Below are 11,353 nucleotides of genomic sequence, written 5' to 3' on the forward strand. Positions count from 1 at the left end.
CCCCCACCGGTCTCTAATACACATTGCAGCCTTGCGCGGGGTCTCCTGGGAAGACCTGATAGGCGCAGAAGTGTGCAGGCTCTGCCGCAGGGTCTGCCACAGCCTCCCGGGAAATGCATACTAGAAAACTCCAGTGGAGACTGCCGGATGGGTGTCAGGCAGGCGCCTAACAGACATATATGATCCTTTCCTTCACGCTGGTTGCATCATGACCAGAGCCTGGAAAGTGTTTAGGCTGCTCTTATGAACCCTGGCTGTCACCAAATGCATTCGGGAACCATGGAGCTTCACCCACAAGAGTACAAGTCCTATCCTGAGATGACAGTAGTTTCCAGGACTGAAATCAAGGTCCTGGAAGGGAGATGATGACAGGACAAGATATGCAGCTAGTGATGTTCCTTTATTGGCCCCAGACTCAGCAGGGGCAAACCCTAGAGCCTGTTGGACCTGCGGGGGCTTCAAATACGTGGGTCTGATACCCATTCTGTAACCCTCATGGCTTCTAGACCTGGGAATTAGACGTTGTTTCTCACCTTCCAGGCTGTAGGAAGAATCGTAAACTCATTCGAAGACCACGGGACTCCTACAAGAGTCAAGTCCCATTTGAAACACCAGAGCTTCATAGTTTGAGGACAGAAATGGACCAACAGGTTAACTGTAAAACAAGAAGAGTCTTGTTGACTCAGGTCTTTCCTGGCTCTAAGATGGTAGGGACAAACCCCATAGCTGTGTGAGTTAAAAATAATTTGGATTTAGGAAATATTTTCTAAGAGGAGTCAACAGTTAGCCAGATTTTCCAACATTTTTAAGGAGCTCTGGTTGCATATTGGTTACCAGTCGAGCTGAGAACATTCGAAACAACCAGCCGTTCCCTGGGTGAAATAACAGGCTTTCTGCTCTGGTAGAGATTTACAGCTCCGAAAACCTATGTGGGGCTTTCTGGGAGGAGTTTGATGATTTTGACAGGCCTCACTGCCACGGAGGCTGTTAGGAGGCAAATTCAGGGGCTGTGGGGTCACATAGTGGAAGCAAGGAATTCCTAAAGAATCCAGATAACATAAAGATAGCTTGTTAGCCATGGAGCATCTGGTGGGCTCGAACTACTGAACTTGTGGTTCGCAGTCCAGTGCACCTCATGGTATCATCCCAACAGTCTCCCAAATCCAAATTCCAACCTGGGACAAAATTCCTCTTCATCTGTGTATATAAATTATCTGCCTCCAAATACAATGATAGAACAGGCACAAAGTAGACATTTCCATTACAAATGGGAGCAATTGAGGGAGAAAGGGAATAATAACAGGCACCAAGGAAGTTAAAACTCCAGCAGAACAATTTACATTAGCTCTCAAAACTTGCAAATAATCCTCTGTTCTCTGAGACTATCTAGGCAGTGGCCTTGCTCTTCAGACTGAGTATTGATTATTGATTCTGGTTTCTGATTAGAGGCTCCTCAATCCTGGGCTTCCACTCCGCCTTCCAGGCTCACTGGAATGACAACTCTGCTCTCTTGGCTTTGGGCAACCCCATTCTTTTCTAGTCCATCTGAGTGGTGACCCCACTTCCTTGGCCCTGGCAGCCCCCTTTATTCTGCCCACTCAGCTTTGGTGAGCAGTTCCACACTCCAGAATCAAGTTGACAAAAATGATGCAACTCTTTGAAACTTAAGAAACTGTGACCCCCATCCTTAGAAACCCCAGAGGTGATGGTCCTACCTTTTGAGACCAAAACAACTCTGTTTCCCATGCTCCTTATCTCTTCAGCTTCTGCTTCCTGGTTCCTTGATCTATAGAAGAGGCCAGCCTTGTTTCTGCTCTGTTTGAACAAAAGGCATGAAAAGAAGATGGCAGGAATACAGATTTACTATACCAAAAAGAAATGGTCAATGTTCAACCATTTCAAGAGTTGAGCATTGTTCAAGAGCCAATGGTAATGAAAGAAGAAGTTCAAGGTATACATACTGAAGACATTGGCAAAGAACAAGGATCCAGAAATTGATGGAATACAAATTTTAATTTTTCAACAATCTGATGTGGCACTGGAAGAAATCACTTATCTATGCCAAGAAATTTGGAAGACAGCTACCTGACCAACTGATTGGAAGAGATCCATATCTGTACCCATTCCAAAGAGAGGTGACCCGACAAAATGCAGATATCATCAGAAAATATCATTAATATCACATGCAAGTAAAACTTTGCCAAAGATAATTCAAAAACAACTGCAACAGTGTGTAGACAGGAAATGGCCATAGGGTCGAATTGGATTCAGATGAGGACTAGAACAAGGGACATCACTGGTAATGTCAAATGGATCTTGGCTGAATGCAGAGAATGCCAGAAAGATGCTTATCTGTACTTGATTGACTATGCAAAGGTTTTTGACTATGTGATCATGACATTGAGAAGAATGGGTATTCCAAAACACTTAATTGTATTCATGAGGAACCTGTACATAGACCAAGAGGCTGTTGTTTGAACAGAAGAAGGGGACACTGAACAATTTAAAATCAGGAAAGATGTGCATCAGGGAAACAGCAGTCAAGAAATCAAACAACGTATTGTACTAGGTAAATCTGCTGCACAAGATCTCTGTAAAGTGCTCAAGATGTCAGTTTGAGAACTAAAGTATGCCTTATACGCATATGAAATATGCATGTGAAAGTTGGGCAATGAATAAGGAAGAACAGAGAAGAGCTGATGGAGAAGAGTATTAAAAAATACTGTGGACTGCCAGATGAAGAAACAAATCTGTTTTGAAAGTAGTATAGCCAGACTGATCCTTAGAAGCCAGGATGGCAAGATTTCATCTTTCAAATTTCAGACATATTATGAAGAGGGACCAGTTCCTGGAGAAGGACATCATGCTTGGTAAAGTAGAGGGTCAGTGAAAAGGAGGAAGGCCTCCAACAAGTTGGATTGACATAGCGACAGTCGCTGAAGCCTAACAAAGACTGTGATTCCGGCCTAGGACTAGGCAGTGTTTCATTCTGTTGGACATACAGTTGCTATGAGTTGGACCGTATTCTATGGCACCTAGCAACATAGGATAGGAGTTATAGTAACTGGTCACTTGAAACATAGAAACCTAGTGTGGAGAAAGGCATGCTTGTTTTCTGAAGAAGAAACCTTTTTAAAATATAGTATCAATCCTGCAAAGACACTTTGTAACTTGCTTTTACAAAAGTTATATCAATGAAAAAGGGCATATCTTTAAAAAAAAGAAGAAAGAAAAATATCTGTGATCAATAAGATTGTTGGAAAGTAGTAAAAACAGGAAGGAAAAAAAGAATAACATAACAATTTTCTCTACAGTAAAGAGGTTTGAATTTAAGTCAGTGATATTCTAGCATTATAGGATATGAGTCTATGTTTACAAATAAGAGTGTCTATGCTTTGGGAAAACAAAACCAAACAATGAGATATCATGACTTGTACTAAACTGCCCGCAAGATAACTGGAGCAAGGTCCCGCGGGAGCAGCTGGCCACCAAGGCTGTCCATAAAAGTGCTCTTCCCACCAGCGGCGTGAAGGGCCCCCGCCCCCCCCCCACCGTGGCCCTGTGGGAGATCCGGGGCTACCAGAAGTTGACCCACAAGCTACCTTTCCAGTGGCTGATGCTCGAGATGGCACAGCACTTCAAGACCGATCTGCGCTTTTGATGGCGCTGCAGGAGGCCAGCGAGTCCAACCTGGTGGGGCTGTTTGAAGACACGAACCTGTGCGCCATCCACACCAAGCGCATGACCATCAAGCCCAAGGACATCCAGCTAGGCCACGGTATACGTGGGAAATGGGAAGCGAGCTTAAGGCACGTATCTTTAAGTAGGCAATCTAAACGCTCTTTTCAGAACCACCTATATTTTTAAGAGCAGCTGTGGCGTTTTTTTAGCTAGTATCTGTCTACTCATCTTGAGCACTTTGTTAAGGGTTAAAGGAGACATGTACTGGCGGTTACAAGTGAAGTTATGGTCTCAGAATCGTTGTTGTTAGGTGCCATCGAGTCCGTACTTACTGATAGATAGCACAGCAGAACGAAACACTGCCTGAGACTGTTGCCACGCTTGAGTCCATCGATTCTGCCACTTGGCCAATCCATATCGTTGGGGGTCTTCCTTTTTTTCTCTAACCTGCCACCTTACCAAACATGGTATCCTTCTCCAGTGACTGGCCCCTCCTGACAATATGTCTGAAGTATGAGAGACGAAGTTTGGCCATCTTGGCCTCCAAGGAGCACTCTGGCTGCGCTTCTTCCAAAGCAGATCTATTGGTTCTTTTGGCAGCCCATGGCACTTTCAGATATTCTCCTAGAACACCATAACTCAAAGGCAGGCCTGCGGAAATAGGCGCTGGCCCCCCATGTCTCCTAGGCTCATAAACTCATTCCTGGAGCAGGGGTCACATTCCAGGAAATAAGCAACAGACCACATCTCAGCTTCATGTGATTACCCAGGCTAATCTCCTGTTCCTGACCCACCTCCAGGAGGGAACAGAGCCCCGAGCTAATGTTTATCTGCTTTCACTTCCATAACTGCTCGCTTGTATGCTCATACATCCTTCCCTGCTGTGTGTTTGAACCAACCAATCCCAGGTAGCCCTGTGAAGTTGCTGATGCCAGCTAACCAATGCCAAATGAACTCATGTATGCACCCTTATTCCCTATAAAATATTCTCATAGAGAAGACGGGGCTCACCCTCTGGATACAAATCCACTGAGCCATGCACCAGCACAATAAAGCCCTTCCTTTGTTACAACCTGTGCGGCATTGGCAACTCCTCAGAGCGACTCCAGTAACAGTAGCAAATATAATCCAATCATGGAGGTGATTCTATTATATCAGATCTCATTATGGGAGATAATTACATCTTTACAGTTTTTCTTGTCTTTGTAAGAAAAAGAAAAACAGTACAGAAAAATAAATAATGCAAAAAATACAGTGTTTTCTATAGGAACTCAACCTGTCTCAGGGAAATGAAAAAGAAGTAAAGGGCAAGACAGTGTAAAGTATTATAAATTGTGTAAATTTTCTTAAAAAGACATACGATTGTAGCAAAAGGAGGGGAGTGGTTGACTTTGCAGTCCAGGAGTGGAGGACCCTGGGAGCATCAAGGGGAGAAGAGTGGAGTGCAGGACCCTACCCAGAGAAACAGTGATGTTAGAGATGGAGGCAAAGACGGGATGATGTGGAGAGATGTAGTGGCTGGCAACTCTAGACCCAGAGAGGGAGAGGAGCTGTGTGCTGACGACCAGTCTTGCTGGGTGTACTATTTGGTTGGTTGATGATGCGTGGAGGGGATTGTAAACCAAGGCAATGAAACGATATACAATAGGATGAATGTAAAGCTAATGTTCTCCCATGTAAACTACCACAGAATTCACAATAAAACATTTTTAAAAAAAGATATATGAGTATGAAGGGATTGCCACAAAATTATAAACACTTTTATTAATAAAAAATATCAAAATGTTAAGTTATAGTTTCACAACATTTCCTCCATCTAGGTCTATGTATTTCTGAAGGCAGTTTTTCTCCTTTTAGCCCATCCTGGAAGAATTCTTCACACTTTGATTGATACCACTCACAGGGGCCATTTTACTATTTACTAGGAGGAAATCAAATCATATTCCTTTTAAATGTTGTTTGCATTTTAGGAACAAAAAGAAATCTTACTGGGCAAGATGAAGGATATAGAGTGGCTATCCCAACTAACCCTTAGCATTATTCAGCTTTCCAATAATTGTAAGAAAATACAGTGTAAAGTACCTCATTATTGTCGTAGTTTTCCTTTTTTGGATTAATAATATTTATGCACATCTCTGTAAGTGTGTAATAGATTTTCTTTGTTCTCTTCTTTATCCACCTATTCATATCCCTTCCCCTACATTGTTTACAAGTAAAATCTACCTCCTTTCCAATTTAACTTTCAAAACCAGCCCTCTTCCCAATTTGACTACAAAGTCACCCTTGAAAATTCATTTCCCATTACTGATCCTGATCTACCCAGTGGACCGACTACCACTCACAATTCACTTCTTTTGAGTTAAGTGCTCCGCTACTTACTGAAAGGTTCAGTGGTCCTAATTGACTCAAAAGGCCCCACAAGAAGACCTGGCATTCTGCTTCTGTAACAGTTCAGCCAAGAAAACCATGTGGGGGCAGTTCTAGTGTGTCACATAGGGTCACTGTGAGTTGGAATCAAGTCTATGGCACTCAACAATTACTATCTAGATGACATTCCCTGCCCCTGCTCCCCTCTATAGATCAAGCTCCATGACAGCCCCAGTTAGAGCTGGACTTTTCCCTTGAACGTCCAGAAAATTCAATCTGTATCTGCATCTATTACAAGATGCCTCCAATTATATACAAGTTTTCTTCTTCCAGAGTCTAAGGACCTGGTTTCCATTTATGCGATCTTATACATACTTCCAGATACGTGTGCACACATAAAGAGATGCCTCGGATCCTGATTGAGCAAGATATTACCTATTTTTCATCTGAGTGATTTTGCTTTGTTCTGTGTAATTTTCTCTATGGCAGTGATTTTCAGTTGCACATATAACCCATTAAGTAATCAAAATGATGAAGGAAACATCATTTTCCCCCACAAAACAGGATAGTATTTAAAAAAAAAACACACCTGAGTATACCACAAGTGCAAAACAAAATTATTTTGTTTCAATTTTAGGTATGTGAATAAACAGTTGTTATTGTTGTTGTGAAGTGCCTTTAAGTCGGTTCTGACCTATAGCAACCCTGTATAGGGTTTCCAATGTGGGCCCTAAAGAAGAAACCCCATTTTCTACTTTGGCCAAAACATGTCTCCCTGTCTCAGGAATGTGCCTGGTCAGCTAGTACTAGGCAGAGATGACCCCCTCCCTCTACAAGCTATAAAGAAGAGATAAATATTCCTGACAACCCCAAGGATAGATAATGTATGTTCTCCTTACCCTAATCAGGCTGCCCAAGCTACGGATAATGACCAATCGAATTGTATTACCCTATACCTTACTAAATGTAAACCAATCCTAGAGAAGTTAAGTAGAAGACCCCCGAACCTGTTTGTATTCTCTATAAAAACCTCACTAACAAAGAGTTCTGGGTCCGCTGTGTCTGATACGGAGGAGGCCCAGGCTTGAGCTTGAATAAACAACTCTTATGTACTTGCATCGGTGACGGCTCCTTGGCGGTCTTTGGGGACCCCGAATTCTGGGCATAACAGCTGGGGGCTCATCCGGGATACCCCCCCAAAAATCCCCACAGGACCCCCAAAACCGGAGGGTTGTCACCGGCCGGTAAGTCTGTGTTTGTGTGTAACCACTTAGTCTGTGTTTTGTTTTGGAACTCATGTTTCAGTCTGAAGCCAGAGGACAGCCTAGGCGGACATGCCATAAGGGTACCGGCAGGGGGTCTTGGGAGTACTGTCGGGTCTCAATCTTTGTCTGTCGTTAGAGTTAGAGTCGAGTGAGTGGCCGTGCGATTGCGGTGTGAGTGTAACTGGGCACATCCTGCTGTGCTCAGTCCGTGCGGCTCCACGGCCCCCGGCCACGGAGTCTGAATGAGCCTTAACCTGCAGTTCCACGACTCTTTCATATGGCATAACGGTGACTCCGCTTCGCTAGCGGTGACCAGGGCCGGGGTTTATACGGCTGCACTAAGAAAGAGTTGCAATACCTCGCGAGAGGCGTGGCCAGAGAGGCGCCTGTGTGGACCCCCTGTTCGTCATTCAAACCCCGACTCTATGTTCCCCTCTTGGTCTATGTGTGTCCTAGTCAACCTAGCATATTTACCCTTAGCTCTCGTTTTGAGTGTTGGACTGGCGGTGACCACCCCTGAAGACTGGACTGTCTGTCACAGACTGACTCTTTCTCTCTTTTATTACTCTGCACTTTCTCCTATCTGGCAGTGCTGTGCCTCTAACCTGACCGATCTGCGGTATCTTCCTTTGTTCTCCAGTTCTTGTCCCCTGATTGGTGGATGCTGAGCTTACTAAGAGAACCTAGTGCAGCATTTCGGCCTTGCGTAGGACTGGGCTCCGGCCCCTCCTGAGACCGATTCCTCGGTGGGCTTTATATACGGGCACTATAACTCATGTAAGCAGCAAAACCTTCAGAGACACCTTTGCTATCACTGAGACTATTGACCTATCGTGTGTGTGTGTTACTAATACCCTACTGACGCCATGGGACAAACAGCGACTACCCCATTGTCCCTTGTGACTGATCATTTTGAAGAAGTGAAAAAGCGCGCCCAGAATCTTAGCGTGGGTATTAAGAAAGGCAGACTCCTGACTTTCTGCCATTCTGAGTGGCCTGCCTTTAACGCAGGATGGCCACCAGAGGGCACCTTTGACCTACAAACCACTCGGAGAGTCCGGGACATTGTTCGCCCATGAACAGGGCACCCGGATCAAATCCCATACATTGTTGCCTGGGAAGACCTCATTTGCAACCCTCCCCCATAGGTAAAGCCCTTTCTGCCTCTGCAGAAGCCGCAGTTACCGACTGTAGTGTTGGCGGCCTGCGAGAAAGAGAAACTTCCATAAGAAGTTAGCGAGGCAAGACAGATAGACAATAAGCCCACGGCGCCGCTCTACCCAGTTCTACAGGAAAGCATTGCAGAAAAGCTCATTTTTCCCCCTCCCTACCAAGCCCTGTGAGCCGCTCCCTCCCCCTGCGTGGCGGAGGCCCGCGGAGCATTTTCCTGCCGTATTGCTTTAAACCTCAGGTGGAAGAGAAAGTCCATGAAAGCGCCCCCGCCCCCTTTTGTCCCTCGGCCCCACTCGCTAGGCCTCTGCGAGTGAGTGTACCTCAAGAGCCTCAGCCCCCTACAAAAAGAAGCAGACACGGTAGGGGGAAGAGGCCCAATAAAAGAAAGAAAGAGGCAAACCTGCCTGCCAGCTCCCAGCTCTGCTGAAAGCGGCCCCGCCCTTGACACCCGTTATCAAATGGCAGGGCACCAGCAGTAGGTTCTACGGTACTCCCTGTTAAAGAGTCCTAAAGTAAAGTCCAAGTTCCTAAAACAAAGAACTCTGGCCTGAACTTCGTGCCCTTTATGAAACAGGTTCCCCAGCACAGATCCACGAATACGACGTGGGAGATTGGGTGTTTGTTCGGAGACGCTGCCCGGAGACTTTGGAAGCTCAGTTGAGAGATCCGATCCAGGTTTTGCTAATCACCCCAACAGCACGCAAAGTAGATGGAGTAGCAGCCTGGATTCACCTCTCGCTTGTAAAGCCGACTGCGCCCCCTGCTGACTGAAAAGCTGAGCGACATCCGGACAACCCTCTCAAGATTAGAATTAAGAAAACACCCAGAACTTGACCATGTTTGTAACCCTGATCCTATTGACCCTCATCCCATGGATCCAAGGATCCCCTCATTTACCCCAGCAGCTGACCTGGCAGGTCCTCTCCCACAAGGGAGAAGTAGTTGCATCAGTGTCCAAGCAGGCGACACCTAACACCTGGTGGCCTGATATAACAGTTGACTTGTGCCAACTAGCTGCAGGATCATGGGATGTGCCAACGTTTGAACCCAGCCGTGGAGGAGTGCCTGAATGCAATGGGAAAACTGACTGTAGTAGACGCTGCTCAGGCATAGGGATAGGATCCGGAGCTGGATGTGGGCATCCCACCCTTAGAGCAGTGCTGAGAACACTCCCCATCTATGTGTGCCCCCAGAACGGGAGGAGTAAGGCTCGAGCTTATAAGTGTGGGGGACCAGAGCATTTCTTTTGTGCGTCTTGGGGTTGCGAAACAACAGGAGACACATATTGGAAGCCCTCCTCAACATGGGATTTAATAACTGTAAAAAGAAATCATTCAGGCAAGGGATTGGTTAAGGGAAAATGTTGGAGCCGGCAAGCAGTGGGATTCCCTAACGGGGCAGGATTTAGTTCATGGGGTACCTGGCGTGGGGACGGACCTTGTAAGCAATATATGTGTAATCCTATAGTCATTCGGTTCACAGAAAAAGGGAAGCAGTGGACTGAATGGACAAAAGGTAGGATGTGGGGACTACGTGTTTACAAAACTGAACATGACCATGGGGTGATATTCACGTTGAGGCAGACAGTAAAAACCCCAAGAACATCTATAGGACCCAATAAGATTTTCAATCCGCTGAAACCATCACAGGGACTACCAAGATCAGTAACCGTGAGTACTAACACAGAGAGTGAAGGGATGACAGTTTCTTTCAAACCCACTAGCCCAGAAGACTCGCTATTACGATTAGTTAATGAAACATATCTAGTTCTGAACACCTCCAGCCCAAATTTGACTGAATCATGCTGGCTGTGCTATGATGTGAAACCTCCCTATTATGAAGGAATTGCCTTTAACGCCACCATAACCACTAGTGTCAACTCCTCCAAATGTCAATCAATTCAGAAAAACAAATTGACCTTACAGTCAGTGTTCGGACAGGGCCTATGTATAGGAACCATTCCAAAAACCCACCAGTACCTCTGCAGTACTATCCAGCAACTCGAGGCAGATACTTATGTCTTACCCCCGGCAAATGGGTGGTGGGCCTGTTCCACTGGAATAACCTCCTGTGTACATACCCAAGTTCTAGCTACAACAAAAGATTTTTGTGTATTAATACAACTAATACCGAGGCTAATATACCATGAAAAGATAGATCTTTTAAATAAATGGCAAAATAGCCCAGCCAGGAAGAAACGAGAACCAGCTACAGCAATAACAATCTCACTCCTGTTAGGACTAGGAGCAGCCAGAGCAGCGACAGGAGCTTCCTCCTTGATCCTGCAGGGGCAACAGTATCAAAGCCTTAGAACAGCAATAGATTTAGATATAGAAAGAATAGAGAATTCTATCTCTCACCTTCAAGAATCACTAACCTCACTGTCAGAAGTAGTCTTGCAAAATAGAAGAGGGCTCGACTTATTATTTTTACAACAAGGAGGGCTCTGTGTAGCACTAGATGAAGAATGTTGTTTTTACATAGATCATTCAGGAGTCGTTAAAGAGACTATGACCAAAGTCAGAGAAGGCCTAGCCAAGCATAAGCGTGAACGAGAGCAAGCTCAAGGGTGGTTCGAATCATGGTACAACTCCTCCCCATGGGTCACCACTCTGATCTCCACTCTAATAGGACCCTTATTCATTCTCCTGCTACTCCTGACCATTGGGCCTTGCATACTTAACAGGTTAGTCTCATTTATCAAAGAGCGCATAACTGCAGTACAAATAATGGTGCTCAGGTCTCAGTACCAACAGGTTACAGAAGGATTGGCAGAAGATTGAACTGACAGCCTCAAGTCCCATGATTGGGCCTTTTAAGAGCTTCTTGTAAAAAGGGGGGAATGTGGGCCCTAAAGAAGAAACCCC

General features: G+C 45.3%; 1 pseudogene across 1 annotated transcript in view; it reads left to right on the plus strand.

Moving 5' to 3' along the window:
- LOC102827877 overlaps window positions 1-11,353 on the plus strand; it is a 38,532-nt pseudogene that overhangs the window by 534 nt on the left and 26,645 nt on the right. The window contains exons 2-4 of the transcript XR_438708.1: window positions 3,453-3,809; window positions 7,261-7,292; window positions 9,061-9,161. The product of XR_438708.1 is annotated as an uncharacterized LOC102827877 (transcript). The remainder of the gene's footprint in view (window positions 1-3,452; window positions 3,810-7,260; window positions 7,293-9,060; window positions 9,162-11,353) is intronic.

Source organism: Chrysochloris asiatica, unplaced genomic scaffold, assembly GCF_000296735.1.
Source record: "Chrysochloris asiatica unplaced genomic scaffold, ChrAsi1.0 scaffold00042, whole genome shotgun sequence".
Lineage (NCBI taxonomy): Eukaryota > Metazoa > Chordata > Mammalia > Afrosoricida > Chrysochloridae > Chrysochloris > Chrysochloris asiatica.